The sequence below is a fragment of the Pristiophorus japonicus genome, chromosome 5 (genome assembly GCF_044704955.1).
Source record: "Pristiophorus japonicus isolate sPriJap1 chromosome 5, sPriJap1.hap1, whole genome shotgun sequence".
NCBI classification, from domain to species: domain Eukaryota; kingdom Metazoa; phylum Chordata; class Chondrichthyes; family Pristiophoridae; genus Pristiophorus; species Pristiophorus japonicus.
In genome coordinates this window covers 101,837,172-101,855,889 of record NC_091981.1, presented here as the reverse complement: position 1 = coordinate 101,855,889, position 18,718 = coordinate 101,837,172, and positions in this window count along the sequence as shown.

Below are 18,718 nucleotides of genomic sequence, written 5' to 3'. Positions count from 1 at the left end.
TAGGCTTATACTCACTGAAATTTAGAAGAATGAGAGGGGATTGCATAGAAATTTATAAAATTCTGACGGGACTTATCTTTATCCCTTATCTTTAGACTGTGACCCCTGGACTTCCCCAACATCAGGAACATTCTAACAGCATCTAACCTCTCCAGTCCCGTCAGAATTTTATAAATTTCTATGAGATCCTCTCTCATTCTTCTAAATTCCAGTGAGTATAAACCTAGCAAATAGAGTCTTTCCTCATATGTCAGTCCTGCCATCCTGGGAATCAGTCTGGTGAACCTTCGCTGCACTCCCTCAATGGCAAGCATGTCCTTCCTCAGATTAGACCAAAACTGCACACAATACTCAAGGTGTGATCTCACCAAGGCCCTGTACAACTGCAGTAAGACCTCCCTGCTCCTATACTCAAATCCCCTTGCTATGAAGGCCAGCATGCCATATACTTTCTTTACTGCCTGCTGTACATGCATGCCTACTTTCAATGACTGATGTACCATGACATCCAGGTCTCTTTGCACCTCCCCTTTTACTAATCTGTCACCATTCAGATAATAATCTGCCTTCCTGCTTTTGCCACCAAAGTGGATAACCTCACATTTATCCACATTATACTGCATCTGCCATCCATTTGCCCATTTACCTAACCTGTCCAAATCCCCCTGCAGCCTCTTAGCATCCTCCTCGCAGCTCACACTGCCATCCAGCTTAGTGTCATCTGCAAACTTGGAAATATTACATTCAATTCCTTTGTCTAAATCATTAATGTATATTGTAAATAGCTGGGGTCCCAGCATGGAACCCTGCGGCACCCCACCAGTCACTGCCTGCCATTCTGAAAAGGACCCGTTTATTTCCACTCTTTGCTTCCTGTCTGCCAACCAGTTCTCTATCCATGTCAATACATTACCCCCAATATCATGTGCCTTAATTTTGCACACTAATCTCTTGTGTGGGACCTTGTCAAAAGCCTTTTGAAAGTCCAAATACATCACATCAACTGGTTCTCTCTTGTCCACTCTACTAGTTACATCCTCAAAAAACTTTAGAAGATTTGTCAAGCATGATTTCCCTTTCATAAATCCATGCTGACTTGGACCGATCCTATCACTGCTTTCCAGATGCGCTGTTATTACATCTTTAATAATTGGTTCCAGCATTTTCCCCACCACCGATGTCAGGCTAACCAATCTATAATTCCCTGTTTTCTCTCTCCCTCCTTTTTTAAAAAGTGGGGTTACATTAGCTACCCTCCAATCCATAGTAACTGATCCAGAGTCCATGGAATGTTGAAAAATGACCATCAATGCATCTACTATTTCTAGGGCCACTTCCTTAAGTACTCTGGGATGCAGACTTTCAGGCCCTGGGGATTTATCGGCCTTCAGTCCCTTCAATTTCCCTAACGCCATTTCCTGACTGATAAGGATTTCCCTCAGTTCCCCCTTCTCGCTAGACCCTCGGTCTCCTAGTAGTTTCGGGAGGTTATTCGTGTCTTCCTTAGTGAAGACAGAACCAAAGTATTTGTTCAATTTGTCTGTCATTTCCTTGTTCCCCATTATGAATTCATCTGATTCTGACTGCAAGGGACCTACATTAGTCTTCACTAATCTTTTTCTCTTCACATATCTATAGAAGCCTTTGCAGTCAGTTTTTATGTTCCCTGCAAGCTTACTCTCAAACTCTATTTTTCCCTTCCTAATTAAACCCTTAATCTTCCTCTGCTAAATTATAAATTTCTCCCAGTCTTCAGGTTTGCTGCTTTTTCTGGCCAATTTATATGCCTCTTCCTTGGATTTAACACTTTCCCTAATTTCCCTTGTTATCCTTCCCTTTTTTATTCTTACGCCACACAGGGATGTACAATTGTTGTAGTTCATCCATGTGATCTTTAAATATCTGCCATTGCCTATCCACCGTCAATCCTTTAAGTATCAGTCTCCAGCCTATCCTAGCCAATTCACGTCTCATACTGTCGAAGTTTCCTTTCTTTAAGTTCAGGACCCTAGTCTCTGAATTAATTGTGTCACTCTCCATCTTAATGAAGAATTCTACCATATTATGGTCACTCTTCCCCAAGGGGCCCCGAACGACCAGATTGCTAATTAATCCTCTCTCGTTACACAAGACCCAGTCTAGGATGGCCTGCTCTCTGGTTGGGTCCTCGACATATTGGTCTAGAAAACCATCCCTTATACACTCCAGGAAATCCTCCTCCACAGTTTTGCTACCAGTTTCGTTAGCCGAATCAATATGTAGATAAAAGTCACCCGTGATAACTGCTGTACCCTTATTGCACACGTCCCTAATTTCCTGTTTGATGCCATCCCCAATCTCACTACTACTGTTTGGTGATCTGTACACAACTCTCACTAATGTTTTCTGCCCTTTGGTGTTTCGCAGCTCTACCCATACAGATTCCACATCATCCACGCCAATGTCCTTCCTTGCTATTGCGTTAATCTCCTCTTTAACCAGTAACGCTACCCCACCTCCTTTTCCTTCCTGTCTGTCCTTCCTGAATATTGAATACCCCTGGATGTTGACTTCCCAGCCTTGGTTACTCTGGAGCCATGTCTCCGTAATTCCAATTATATCATACCCGTTAACAGCTATCTGCGCAGTCAATTCATCCACCTTATTACGAATGCTCCTCGTATTGAGACTCAGAGCCTTCAGGCTTGTTTTTTTTAACACTCTTTGTCCTTTTTGAATTATGTTGTAATGTGACCCTTTTTGATTTTTGCCCTTGATTTCTCTGCCCTCCATTCTTGCTTTTCTCCATCCTACCTTTAGCTTCTGCCCCCTTTTTACTTCCCTCTGTCTCCCTGCATAGATTCCCATCACCCTGCCATTTTAGTTTAAATCCTCCCCAACAGCACTAGCAAACACTCCGCCTCGGACATTGGTTCTGGTCCTGCCCAGGTGCAGACTGTTCGGTTTGTACTGGTCCCACCTCCCCCAGAACCGGTTCCAATGTCGCAGGAATTTGAATCCTCCCCCTTGCAGCATCCCTCAAGCCACGTATTCATCTGAGCTATCCTGCAATTCCTACTCTGACTAACACGTGGCACTGGTAGCAATCCTGAAATTACTACCTTTGAGGTCCAACTTTTTAATTTAACTCCTAGCTCCCTACATTCGGCTTGTAGGACCTCATCCCGTTTTTTACCCATATCGTTGGTACCTCTATGTACCACGATAGCTGGCTGTTCACCCTCCCCCTCCAGCATGTGCTGCAGCTGCTCCGAGACATCCTTGACCCTTGCACCATGGAGGCAACATACCATCCTGGAGTCTCACTTGCGGCTGCAAAAACACCTATCTATTCCCCTTACAATCAAATCCTCTATCACTGTAGCTCTCCCACTCTTTTTCCTGCCCCCCTGTGCAGCAGAGCCACCCCTGGTGCCATGAACTTGGTTGCTGCTGCTTTCCTCTGATGAGTCATCTCCCCCAACAGTACCCAAGGCAGTATATCTGTTTTGGAGGGAGATGACCGCAGAGGACCCCATCATTACCTTCCTTCCACTGCTCTGCCTGATGGTCACCCATTCCCTATCCCTACCTGGCTGTGTAACCTTTACCTGCGGTATGACCAACTCACTAAACATGATATTCACGACATCGCGGATGCTCCAGTGCCGCAATGTGGTCTGTCAGGAGCTGCAGCTGGATACACTTCTTGCACACATAGTAGTCAGGGACACTGGTAGTGTCACATAGCACAGCAAGAGCATGACATGGGTCTGGGCTCTCCTGCCATGACTTAACCCTTAGATTAGCTTAATTGGTAACAACGCCAAAGGTTTCTTACTGCTAAGAAAAAGAAAAAGATAAAGAAAAAGAAAAACTACTCACCAATCAACCAGCCAACCACTTACCCTCTTGGCTGTGACATCACACTTCGATTAGTTTTTACTTCTTTCTTACTTTTGACCCTGCACTAGCTGCAGCTAGCTGCTCCTCCCCGAACTGCCGCCGACCTGGGACCACCGCTGGGCCTTTAGGCGGGGCATGGATGTGCCAACTTCTGGCCTTGAACAGGAGTAGCCTGCTGACCATGTCATTAATGGAGCCAGTGCCCGCCCCAAATAAGGCTATCGGATAGAAATGGGTGGGGATCCCCGACATGAGGAAGCCCCACATGCCCTGTGCCTCTGTCGCCAGGTGGATCAATAGTGGCGGATATACCAGGTGAAACCAAGTGTACCAGCCCACTGAACAGTGGAAGTGGGGCCCACATGTGGATCCAAGCTTGGACCCCTGAAGATTAAGTAAATTGTTTTCATAAGTTTCAGCCGTCTCTTCCTTTCAGCCAGGGTTGGGAGGAAAGGGTAGTGGGGGTGGTCTCGTCCAATCATATCGCAGAATGTGGCCTCCTTCAGATGAATTACTAGTGGCAGGGGTGCCCGCCATTGGTTTGAAAAAGAGGGAACCTTCCCCTGACAGTTTTTCTCTGTGCCACAGAGTGATACAGCAGAAGCACATCATGGGTGACTTATGTGCCAGTACACAACAATGATATTTCATGTTTCAGAGGAATTTGGAGTGCCCTTTATGTGTAGAAGATATTATCTAGCCACAAAATCCGATTATTTATGGATGTATGGCTCCCACCCTAAGTGTAGGTAAATGGGTTAAAAATTCGGGGGTTTAGTGCCACTTGTTACCGCCAGATTCGGGGAAAGAAATGGTGGCCGCTGCTCATTCACCTGCTGCCGGCGGGTCCCACGGCAGCCGCCATTTTCGAGTGCCCGGCAATGCTGCTGATGTCGGCGTGCGCCAAAATTATGTAGATTATGCAGATCGTGACGTCAGTGAGTGTGCAACGTTCCCTTGATGCCCAATCAGCAAGTTTTGACTTCGCTGCTTCACAAACCAACATGCCTTAAGTGCAACGAGCTGACCAAGCGTTGACCAGCAGGAGGGAGGCTCCAGCAGTGCTATTTAAAGGGATCACCATCAACAATTTGCAGCTGACATGCATGTTCAGTTTGACTGGCTCTGTGCAACTTTCTGCAACTCGAGCAGCTTTATAAACTTATTTCAAGGTCCTAAGGTAACAGCAAGTGTTGGTGCAAGTGGAGAATGCCTTCATTCTTATTTAAATACTTCTATTCACAATACTTGCTCGCAGTAATGGGGGTTCTATTGGCAGTCCTCCTCGCGCTCGATTATCTTCAGGAGAGGGGGCAGAGGCAGCGAAGAAGAGGAGATTCGTGCAGAGGGGGAGGAGGAGAGACAGGAGGGCTCTCAATAGGAGGCCTTACCCACCTAGCATCTTCAGATAGCACTTCTCTTATCTCCACTTAAGCGAGGAGCAGTGTATTAGGAGACACCGCTTAACCAAGGAGTTGGTCACAGGACTCTGCCACCTCCTGCAACTAGACCTGCAGCCTCAGAGCAGGGCGACCACAGATCTCCCAGTGGTAGTCAAGCTAACATCTACCATTTCACCGTCCATCGCTGCATCCAGGAGGTCACTGAGCCGCTCTACACCAGGAGAAGGGTTTCTTGAAATTCCGATCAGAGAATTTTTACGAAACGACCTGGTGGTCCCGGAGACGCCCCGGATTCCGGTGGGGAGGGCTTCTCTTCCCGCGCTGCAAAGCGTGCTCCCGTCCTCGAGGTTCCCACGCAGAAGGTGCAGTCACGTGTGACTGCTCAACCAATCAGGTACAGTATTCTCAATTAATAGCAATGGGAACTCCGTATCTACGAGTTCTCATTGCTATTAATTGAGAAAAAAACAAACACAATAACACCAATTAAAAAATAAAAAGCACAGCTTACATAATTAAAATTAATTGAAATTAAAGTTATCTTACAAAAAATAATGTTTTCCGAGTTTTTAAAAAGTTCTTTAAATTATGGTTTAAAATAAATTTAACATAGTGGGCAGGGTTTTTAAAAATAAAATGTGTATTTTTTATTTTATTTTTTATGTTTTAAGTGTGTTTTAAGAATCTTACCCCTGTAAAAGTAGGCGATGTGCCTGCTTTTATCAGGCACAAGAGTTTTGAGGACATTTGCTGGGCAAGATATGGGTAAATACAACAATCTTGCCCTTGCAAATGTCCTCACTCCCGATATGCAGATGATCTGTCAAGCTGGAGCTTGACACTGTGGAAAAACCAGTTTTCAGCGCGTGCGCATTGTGCGCTGAAAACTGGCTTTTGCGATGCCTTCTCGGGCCCGTTGTCACTCCGTACGGACCCAGGAAGGCCGGAATTTCTGGGCCATTACTTTTTCTTCTCTCTGAGCAGAGAGAAGCAGGATAAGCGCATAGATAGCTTTGCCAGGATAGCGGGCTTCCCCATGGTGCAGGATGCCATCGACTGCATCCACGTGACTTTGAAGGTGCTGCATAACAATTTTAAGATGTTCCCTAACTACAAAGGCTACCATTCACTTAATGCGCAGTTGGTGTGCGACCACTCCTAGTGCATCCTAATGGTCAATGCCTGCTATTCTGGCAGCAGTCATGATGCCTTCATCCTGCATCAATCCAGAGTGCCAGCAATCTTCCAGCCAGCACATGAAACTCGAGGTTAGCTGCTTGGAGACAAGGACTATCTACTCTCCACCTCGCTCATAACTCCTCTTCACATCTCCATCACTTGTGTCCAGCACTCATATAATGAGAGCCATGCTTCCACTGGGAACATCATCGAGCAGATCACAGTTCCGCTGCTTTGGCCGCTCAGGAGGAGCCCTCCAGTACTCGGCGGAGCAGTTGTCCCATTTCGTGGTGGTCTGCTGCATGCTTCACAAATTGACCATGAGTGCACAGCCCTTGCCACCATGGATTGTAGAACCAGCTCAGGAGGAGGATGCGGTAGAGGAGGAGGAAGAGGAAGATGTGCAAGAGGAAGAGAATGAGGATGAAGGGAGGAGGCAGGCAGCCAATCCCCCTTCCGGATGGGCTGTCCATGAAAGCCTCAACAGACTCCGGTTCCAATGAAAGAAACCCAAGACCCCTGCTCACAACCTCTCCATCATACTATCACTCTGTCACGGAATATCACAGCGTCCTCCTGGGCACAAAGCTGAAATGAGAGACACCACAAAAAATTCCAAACAAAATTAATAAATTTATCAAAAATCAATTTACACATACAATATCAACTAATCACCCTTGTGCAATCCCTTAGTACCTGTTCAGGTGCCCTTTCCTGCCTGAGTGCTCCCACGAAGTGCTCCTCCAGTAGCTGCAGCATGGCTGGTGGAAGGCTACTGAGTTTCCATGGGGGACACTGCAAGTGGCCTTGCAGGACGACCTTGAGCAGCTCTGGGCCTAGACTGTACTACCTCGGCACAGGCCGCAGCAGTCTGGGATGGCTGACTGACTGGCAGCTGCAAGGGCAACGGAAGGAATAAGAATGCTGTCATCCTGAGAGAGGACAGCAGAGTCCTATTCCACTGACCCACTGCCATTCCCCCGGGGCGGCGCCTCATCATTCCGAGCAAAGATTGTTAGGCTGCTGCGACATCTGCCAGCTCAAAATTGGAACTGTGCAAACATTAGAGGCTAGTGCAGAAGCGGGATCTGCACAAGGTGAGTCAACAGGCATGAGTGAGCTGCAGCAAGGCCAGGGGGAAAGAACAGCTCGGGGACCAGCTCCTCGGAGGGCGGGTTCGCGCACAGTTTCTGCTGCACAGGACTCAAATGATGACCTCGTTGTGGTGGATTTCCGAAGAAGAGTGACGGTCATGCAGTTGTCCCATTTCGTGGTGGTCTGCTGCATGCTTCACGAATTGCTAGGTGCCCAGTCGACAATGGTAAACCCAGCCATGATGGCAGCAGTCTAAGCTTGGGTGGCAGCAAGCTGAGACTGCATGAGAGCGATCTGTGCTTCTGCTGCAGCACTAAGATATTTGGCCGCTTCCGCCTGTGCTGCAATGACAGCCGCTACATCGCCCATCACACGCAGCATCATGTTTGGGTCCATACGGTCTCTTCAGGAGTTTTCCATCATTTAGAAACATAGAAATATAGAAAAATAGGTGCAGGAGTAGGCCATTCGGCCCTTCGAACCTGCACCGCCATTCAATAAGATCATGGCTGATCATTCCTTCAGTACCCCTTTCCTGCCTTCTCTCTATACCCCTTGATCCCCTTAACCGTAAGAGCCATATCTAATTCCCTCTTGAATATATCCAGTGAACTGGCATCAACAACTCTCTGCGGCAGGGAATTCCACAGGTTAACAACTCTCTGAGTGAAGAAGTTTCTCCTCATCTCAGTCCTAAATGGCCTAACCCTTATCCTAAGACTATGTCCCCTGGTTCTGAACTTCCCCAACATCGGGAACATTCTTCCCGCATCTAACCTGTCCAGTCCCATCAGAATCTTATATGTTTCTATGAGATCCCCTCTCATCCTTCTAAACTCCAGTGAATAAAGGACCAGTTGATCCAGTCTCTCCTCATATGTCAGTCCTGCCATCCCTGGAATCAGTCTAGTGAACCTTCGCTGCACTCCCTCAATAGCAAGAACGTCCTTCCTCAGACTAGGAGACCAAAACTGAACACAATATTCCAGCCTGGAATTTCTCCCCCCCCCCCCCCCCAAGACTATAATTAATGAGGACTGAGCACAAATTTTGCATGCTACCTAGACCAGTTTAACCTGGTGCAACTCAATATCGTTGGGCCTTAACACCGCCCGTTTTGTGGCCATATCCAATTTTTAGCCCCCAGGATATTTTCCATGCATTGGATTCTTGGGCATTTTACCATTCCAGCTAGTACACATTTTAGTCAGCACCACAATATTCATCATCAAACTATTGTGTGAACATGTCCCAGCTGAATCTGAATGAGATTCAGTTGCTTCAAGCTACAATCTCATGATAAATTTACTTCAGATCATTATAATAATATGTGCAGCAGGGTATATATATGTCACTGTTAGATTAGCAACAGAGAGTGGCCTATTTATGACAGTATCAGCCTATCAGTTAAAATATCTTACCATATACTAACTCTATAAATTGGTTTGTTTCCTTTTTTAATACTATGGAATATTATGGGTGACAAACTTATGAAATTACCATGAATTATAATTCATAAATTTATAGAATCGTTACAGCACAGAAGGAGGCCATTCAGTCCGTTGAGCCTGAACACCGAACACTGAGCAGTATGCTATAATTATATTTCGTGAGATTTTCAAGCAAATAAATCCAGTATTTCAGAGTAAATAATAGGCATGCATTGATTGTTTTTAGCATGAATTTGTGGAATACAAAAATGTAATTAACTCATAGGATCGTTGCATGCGAGTATTGCATTGTAGAAGACAGGAGAAAGATTGTCTACCTACAGTCAAAGAATGCAGCAATCGAAGGGATTGCCTAAGTATGGAAAATAACTTTAACATGGAGACTGGGACAACTTAAAATGGATTGATAATTTGTAAACATTATAAATAATGGCAATGTACACACTTCCTTCTGATATTTGCCTTTTGTAGATTATTATTAAAACTATTATACTATTATTATTCCCTATATATTTCCACAGAAATGTATTATACATACACATTTGTGATTAGAGTAATTTTTCTAGCAGTCCTTTAAATACTTGAACATCATTCTGTCTGCCTAGAAAACAACAAAGTTTGTTTTTTTATTCTTTCATGCTTCTCTGTACAGCTACATGAAAGTAATCATGAGAGAAAATCAACCATCCCGTCTCCGTTATATTCTTGACATTTGTCACTCACAGTTCTCGTCACCCTTTTTACGTTGACACAAAGACAGTTAGAAATGACTTTTGCTGCAATAAATAAATGTATGAAGTATTCAGATGGCTTGGTTGATAAGCTACCAGTAGCATAAAAAATCTCCATAATTAATTTTACAGTAGGCGCTTTCTGTGTCACTTTGGAGCCCAACTACTTCATAACGTCAAATCGCTGCATCGCAAGATTTGAAAATGTATCAAGCTTGAAATGAATCATCAATAGCAAAAAATTAAAATGGGTGAAATGTAAGTAATGACCATATTTTAGCCAACACGTTAGTTATGCATTTCAGCATTTATTTTCTGTGAAGTTACCATTTTAAAAAGTTCATCGTGAGGCTAATCGTATTCGTTTTAATAAACAGACATTACACCGAACACTGAGCAGTATGCTATAATCATATTTCTTAAGATTTTCAAGCAAATGAATCCAGTATTTCAGAGTAAATAATAGACATGTATTGATTGTTTTTAGTGATTTTTTGTTTAATGGAAAAATTATACAAAATTATAGAGAATTGCAACTTACTTACAGAGAGCATATTTCAACAGTTACCATGCACATTGGGTAAAAACTGAAAATCTACTCTAGTCAGGTGTTGCCAGCCTGCTATGAACTGGGTAAAGGCCTATTCAAGGTTGATATTTGAGAGCAGAACAAGCTGATATTTATTTGTTTGTCTCATGTAATTTTCATGTTGAATTTATGCCCACAGCAGTGTAAATTCAGTGCAAAAACCATAATACAGACCGACTGAACTGACTATGGCTTACTGGTCGCACCATCATCATCATAGGCAGTCCCGCAAAATAAGGATGACTTGCTTCCACGCCGAAAAGGGATGAGTTCACAGGTGTTTCAATGAAGGACCTAATGTTCCGGATCCCAAACTACATCTTGAAGGGTGGAAGATGCCTATGCGTGGATTTTTTTAACGTGTGGTGGCCGTTGCACACCAGCCACTACACGGGCTTGACAGAGCTAGGTCTTGGTCCAGTGGCAAGGATTAACCAAGACGGCTGGAGACCAGCTCTGCTGCACGGACCTAGTGTGCACACATATCACAGTGTGGGTGGCCCGTGCTGCCCCTGGGCCCTCGCCTCTTCTGGGTCCCGAACTCATGCCTCTCCTGGGCCCCATCATGTCGCTCTGCAATCTCTTGCCGCTCCTTCGCCCCGACCTCGCCACTTCTGCTGTACCGGCCCGCACTGCAATCAGCCATCGCCCTCCTGCAGCAGCATGCACTGCTCCCTGCAGTGGTCTGCTGCTGCACACTGCTCCCTCTAATGGCCCCGGCCTGCTGATGGTCTTCACCATCACCTCTAAGACAGAAGATCATGTGTTCAAGTTCCACTCCAGAGACTTAAGCACTAAATCTAGGCCTACACCTCACTGCAGTACTGAAGAAATCCTCCACTTTCTGAGCTTCCATCCTACGGCATTATTCAAAAAAGACTGGGACATTCTCCCAGTTGTACAAGGACCATCATAAGTCATTCCTCGGGTCTCATCATAATAATTCTGACAAGTTTTGGGTGCCAATTGGAAACCCTGATACAGTTCATAGGTCTGGGCCTAATCGACCTTGGCCGAAGCTGACAGCTAGGACTGGAGGTAAGTGGGGCAGCAACCTGTAGTAGTTTTTTGATGGTAGGAGGAGCACTCCTGCTCCTTCCAACTCCACAATAAATTACATTTCTCAATGTTTTGGGGGATTTTTTTGAGTGACCTCCAGTGTCCCTTTAAGGACTGCTGGTTAGGCCTTTCAAGATCTAGAAATACTTGGTTCCAACCAAATGTAGGAATCCAGATCAGAAATGGGCACAAGAGCTACATTTCAATATTGAAATAAGGCCTCTGCTCATTTGAGGTGATCACCAGGGCACCTAAAGAAAGGACCCGGCCAAACACCTGTGCAATGATGTTGAATTTATATTCCTTTGATCCTTATCATTATAATTTTCAATTGCATTCTTAAACAAATAAGTATCTGTTTTAAAAAAAAGTTAATGAAGTCAACTGCTTTTGCTAGAAGTCTATTCCACATAGCCATTAAACTGAGAAAAAATTAATTCCTTCTAGTCTTGATTGAGGCTTATTAATTTTGTGCTTATATGTTTTATTTTAACATTTATGTTATCTATATTTCTCATCATTTTAAAGACCTAAATTATGTGCTCCCTCAATCCTCTGTAGTCTAATAAAAACCATTTCAGTATTATGAGTCTTTCACTCCATAAGTGTGAGTTCTGTAGTCATGGAATCATCTATGTTGTTCTCTGAACTCTCCAGTGCATTACTCGTGTCAGCGTAACAAGTTATCAGTCACCATACTCACATTATGTGTTCAGGAATGGTACAGTGGGTTAGATAAATGTTGCTCTTTCCAACAGTTTGATTTTAGTGCCATAGAACAGCTGTGTGTGACTTCTGCAGAACTAAAATGAAAAATACTACAAAGAGAAATAAAATCACATGGCAGTGATCACTTACATTCACACCTCTCAAGAGAATCAGTGCATCACCCATGTTGTGCTCATTACCCAGCTTGCAGCAGAGGGTACTGAATGGGCTTCCACTCATGGAAAACAAGCAAACTTCTCGATACACATGACAGATTTAGAGAAGGGGGGCTAAATTAGATATTCCCTGAAAACAGACACGTGGATTGCGATGCGTGATTAACCTGTGCCTGTTGTTTCCGATGCAGACAGTATGCCAACTTTGTGATGCCTGCTAATTTAAATGATTTTAATGTGCAGCAGGCTATAACCACACTGTTGAGTGGCTACATGCCTGAGCAGGGGCCAATTTTGTGGCAGGCTAGCTCCAGTTAAAGCTAGCCTGCACTACTTAAAGCCACCTCTTAAAGGGGAGATGCATTTTGGCTGGAGCAGCTGCTGGAACTGTTTGCGGAAGAGAGCCTGACCTGCAAGAAGACTGACTAATGGTGCAACAGGGGAGAGAATGTGCTCCAAGGTAGTCAGAAGCTGCACTGGCAGCCTTGGTGGAGGAGGTGGACAGGAGGAAAGAGGTCCTGAATCCACAGGGGGCCAGGAGGCACTCCGGACAAACTCTGCGATGGCAGTAGGAGCAGGTAGCCGTGGATGTCAATGCCAGGAATGACGCCCCAACGACCTGGATGCAGTGCCACAAGAAGTTCAATAATCTCATATGAGTGGTCAAGGTCAGTGAATTCATCTTCAAATGTCACATCCCATCAACTACACCACAAGCCTCACACACTGTTCAAGGCACCACACCCCCATCACTCACCTACCAACATTCTCTATGAAACAGGACTCATATCTCACATTCATAGCTTCACCTCACCCTCACACACTTAGCACTGCTGGAAGACACATACCCACATCTCACAGCTTGTACACACTGCCAGCTATTCAACCATGCCCGTCACATCACCCAAACAGATTGCACCACACTCACATACTTCCTTCTCTCTTGCAGGACAAGTTGGCGCATAACCAGAGGCAGCCGGAACTAACCGGTGGAGGAGAGATGTGCCTGCATGACCTTACACCGACAAAGGTGATGGTGGTCGGCATCATCGGAGCACCCGTTGCTGAGCCCAAGACAGCGGCGGGGCTGAAATCATCAAAGATGACAATATCCTCATACCTAATCCTCCTCTCACATTCAACTTGCCCTTCATTCCATAATTTCTTCTGATTTAAAAGATCCAGATGGCATAAGCATGAACCTCTTACTTTCGCACCTCCCCACACTGCAACCCTACACTTGTGCCTTTCTTCTTTCAAATACCCAAGAACTGCAACCTGGCCAGACAATGGTCACGAGCAACAGGTAGAAGAGGAAGAAGGCAGTGATGAAGAAGATACGGCACTGTTCACGCTCGCAGCCATCAGCTCAGATACTGACACACTGCATAATTTAGAGGATAGCTTAGACAAGGGGTCTGCACGTGGTGAGACACCGGAAATGAGTGGCCTGTAGCCAGGGCACGGTAGTGGAGGTGCCAGCTCCCCGGAGGGTGATGTTGCACACGAGTTCTGCTGCAGAGGATTCAGATGAGCACTTCGATTGGGATGGCAACAGATGAAGAGTAATGGGTATGCATAATGAAATGCTTGGTTCAGTGGGAAGACTGCCAGAAAGCCATGCTGACTTTCATTTATTAACCCATGTTTTTCAAAGTACCAATTAATTTTGTCCTAGATTATTGTCTCTAAAGGTTTCTCCACCACCGACGTTAGGCTAACAGGGGTGTAACATTTGTAATCCTCCAGTCCTCTGGCACCACTCCCATATCGAAGGAGGATTGGCAGATTGTAGCCAGTGCCTCTGCAATATCCATCCTTTCTTCCCTCAAACCTATGACACAGTCCATTCAGACCGCGTGACTTATCTACTTTGAGCTCTGGTAACTTTTGGCATACAGATAGAACCCCCATGATTTGTAAAACAGAGAGGTATGCAGCAATCTGAATCAGAAACATGTCTTCAAAAGAGTCCTCTGGAAGCCTCCATGCCTACTCCTCCCAGTGGTACATCATGTAGGATCAAAAAATAATACAGCACACCGACACACATATACTACAAGAAGAAGACACAGTGGCACATCATGTTAAGCACAAGTAAAGGCACTTTAAACTTTGAACTAATCTGAAGTTAGGCCTAAAAGAAAACTCCTCAATTATAGTCTGCTGATCCAATACTGCTCTCGGCAATGGCTTCTTGTGTGCCAGTGTGCCAGCTTTTGCTGTTTATTCTCTTGTGCTTGGCCTGTTGCTGATCTTCACATACAATCAGGCATATGTCACTATCGTTGGCTATGTTGTACAGCATGGGGTCCACCAGTACCATTCTGTCAATTCTCTCCAGGACATATCATAAGCCACTTCACCTTCACCCCCTCTCCTGTACAGTCCAAATGTTGAATCCCTTTTTCAACATGTCAAAAATCTGTTGAAAGAATTTCATGTCTCTCACATGCCCTTCACTGTTGCTTATTCAATGAGGGCTACGAGGGTTTTGCTGTGGTATCATGAGCCATGATTCAATATTGCTGAGGAACCAGCCTTTGTTCACTGTGTTAACTGGGGAACCTGTCAAAAGATATAGGCATTGAGGGCATTCCCCAGAAATCATGCCATGACATGCAGAGTTTTTTGGCAGTGGCCACTTGGATATTTTCGGTTAATGAACATCAAATGTTGCATAGATATTTGAATGGCCACAAGATGCCCATGTCCTTGGAATGCTTCATCTTTCAAAAAACGCCTGTGCCTCTTCTACTAATGTTGCACCTTGGTGCTGAAGTTAATGCAGGGGAGCATGTCGAAACAGGGCACTTGTTATGCAGAAATGACCATAAACTGGCTGATCCTTGCCCAGTCTCCTGTCATTGCCTAGATGAAGCAGGTGGCAAAAAAATTGATTACCGCAATCATTCTTACCAATGCTGTAAATGTAGTATTGATATTACTTATGTTGCACAAAAGAATTTCACCCCCCAATGTACTTAGGTATTTTGATGGTGAAATTCAGCTTTGGTAGGGGTGCAAAACAGGCAGTAGTGGATCCCCCAAAAGAGGAGCAAGCAGGGTGTAGAACAGGCAGTCGATCCACTACCGTTCATTTTGCACCCCACCAAATTTGAATTTCACCCCTTCTAGTTCCTTAGTCAGGATTTCCTAACTAAATCTCTGTTTTAGCACTGTCTATCATTTCCAAATAAAATCTAAAGTAATAGTGCCACCTGATTTGTAACATATGGCAGGAATAGAACAAAAGAATGCTTGACGGGATACTTACTTGGCTAGTACATCATGTGCGTTTGGTAAGGAAATAAAGCACAAAGCAAAGGTATCTATTCTGTATTTCCATTTTAAATCATTTTCAATTTAAAGAAATGAAAACAAAAAACAATTACGTTGCAGAAAAATGTAACTGATGCCTTCCTGTATTCAGTCCGGTATGAAATCTCTTCCAGCATCAGTCCCGATAAATCTTTCTTGTTGCTGTGTAGAGACTGGTAGAATGATGTTTACATTTTGCAAACAGCTTTTTATCCAGTTTTTATGGTCCAGTTTCCTGGCGGTGTTAATCATGTCTGCGCAGTATTTTATATTCCATCATTATCATTATAAATCACAAACAATGTATTTCTACTTAATAACATATTTTACACTCTATTTGCTGGCAAAGAATTCCCTTATGATGGGATTATTCAAGGTGGTAAATATACCAGAATGCTGAAGAAATAAGATGGTCATTTTTCAGCAAGCTACATTAATCATTGCTTCATTTCTAATATTCTGGGCCACTCAACAAACAAATCTCTATTAATCCATTTCTACGCTCTTTGTATCTCAGGCAATGAAGTACAGTAATTAACTGATGCAACTGCGAATGTAATTTAGAAAGAAGAATTTTTAGATTATAAAATTGAGTGACTTCCTTCATCCGTGTATCAAGTAAACTATTTCCTGTCCTCTTCTTTTGAGACTTTGAATGTTTTCCCACATTCATCTTCATCTATTACCTCTAAACACATGATTGCATTATAAACAAGCCTAAAATTAAATCCATCAATGAGGAAGATCATAATCGACAAGTGGCTAGGTCACAACTCATGAATCGATTCTAAAGGTGTTATTTGTGAGTAACGTAAATTAAGGGGCCCTAAAATTCCACAGGATTCTCCGAAGCTTCGCCAGGAATCTAGCAGAACCCCCAGGGAAATGGCTGAAAATGGCTTTTTATGACATTTCCCTAATGGTTCCACGAGTTTTTTTGCCAGAGTTATGGCAGCAGACCAGTGGAATCACTTTGGAATGACAGGGACGGTATCTCACTATTGCCCATTGCTGTTTGTATCATAATTAAATAAATGAAGGGCTGATATTAGTATTATAGTGTACCTGAAGTGGCAATAGATTTTCAGCCCTCTTATAGCTAGTGAGGAGGAAAAAAGATTTTCAAAAATCTATTTGGAGTGATTTCATTGGTTCACCATCTGGTTCTTGCTATTGGTAGCAGTTTGCTAACTGACAATTTTCAATTACAGATTTTTTGAAATTGTTGGTCCATAGTTTTCATTCATGTTTGCTTTATTTTGATTGGTGTACTCCATCCCTGTTCAATTGTGATTTGTCACTATTTAATGGGGGCAGTGGGCCCTTGCAGCACGGTTTAAGGAGTAGATAGAGTACTTTGAGGGTGGGAGTTAGGACCAGAGGGGGCCTAGACAGTGAGGAGGGGGAGGTTTGAGGGAGAGAGAGGTAGAAGATGGCATCAGATGGTCAGATAAAGGCTTGTTTGGGGAGAGCTCCCTAGGGACTGCTATCCCATCCACCATCTTGAAGTCCACACTGGATGTCACATCCTCCACCTACTCCACGACGACATGCAAGCCATGATCCTGACCAACGGATCCATCACAGACACAATCCACGTCAGAACCGGGGTCAAGCAGGGCTTCATCATCGCGCCAACCCTCTTCTCGATCTTCCTTGCTGCAATGCTTCACCTCACACTCAACAAACTCCCCGCTGGAGTGGAATTAAACTACAGAACCGTGGGAACCTGTTCAACCTTCGTTGTCTCCAGACCAGCTCCAAGACCGTCCCAACCTCTGTCGTCGAACTACAGTACGTGGATGATGCTTGCGTCTGTGCACATTCAGAGACCGAACTCCAAGTCATAGTCAACATCCTCACTGAGGCATACAAAAACATGGGCCTTACACTAAACATCCGTAAGACAAAGGTCCTCCACCAACCTGACCCCACCACACAGCACTGCCCCCCAGTCATCAAGATCCATGGCGCGACCCTGGACAACGTGGACCACTTTCCATACCTTGGGAGCCTATTATCAGCAAGGGCAGACATCAATGACAAGGTTCAACACCACCTCCAGTATGCCAGCACAGCCTTCAGCCACCTGAGGAAGAGAGGGTTCGAAGATCAGGCCCTCAAATCTGCCACCAAGCTCATGGTCTACAGGGCTGAAGTGATACCCGCCCTCCTGTATGGCTCAGAGATGTGGACCATATGCAGTAGACACTTCAAATCGCTGGAGAAAGACCATCAATGATGTCTCCGCAAGATCCTGCAAATCCCCTGGGAGGACAGATGCACCAACGTTAACATCCTCGATCAGGCCAACATTCCCAGCATCGAAGTGCTGGCCACACTCAACCAGCTCCATTGGGCAGGCCACATTGTTCACATGCCCGACACAAAACTCCCAAAGCAAGCACTCTACTTGAAACTCCTACACGGCAAGCGAGTCCCAGGTGGGCAGAGCAAACATTTCAAAGGCACCTTCAAAGCCTCTTTGATAAAATGCAACATCCCCACCGATACCTGGGAGTCCCTGGCCAAAGACCGCCCTAAGTGGAGGAAGAGCATCCGGGAGGGCGCTGAGCACCTCAAGTGTCGTCGCCGAGAGCATGCAGAAAACAAGCGCAGGCAGCGGAAGGTGCGTGCGGCAAACTAGTCCATCCACCCTTTCCTTCAGCGACTGTCTGTCCCACCTGTGACAGAAACTGTAATTCCCATATTGGACTCTTCAGTCACCTAAGAACACACTTTTAGAGTGGAAGCAAGTCTTCCTTGATTTTGAGGGACTGCCTATGATGATGATGACTATTTAATGAACACAATGGCCCGGAATTTGCAGTCAGCAGTGAAGCAAAGACATTCGCCACTGGCCCCAAAGAAAACTGCCCGCAGAGCAAGAAGTTTGCCTTTTCCAATGCATAATTGATTTCAGCACTCGATAGTGGGAAATCCCTAGTGCGATCTGCTGTGACGTCAACAAGCTGTCTAAGCAGCCAATCACAATGCAGAATTCTCACAGACATGGAACCAGGAAGTGAGAAGCAACTTTTATCCAGACTTTTTAAACTGCAGAGGGCAGAACAAAGATGAAGCTCTCACATGGGGTTAAGGTAGAACCTGAAATACCATT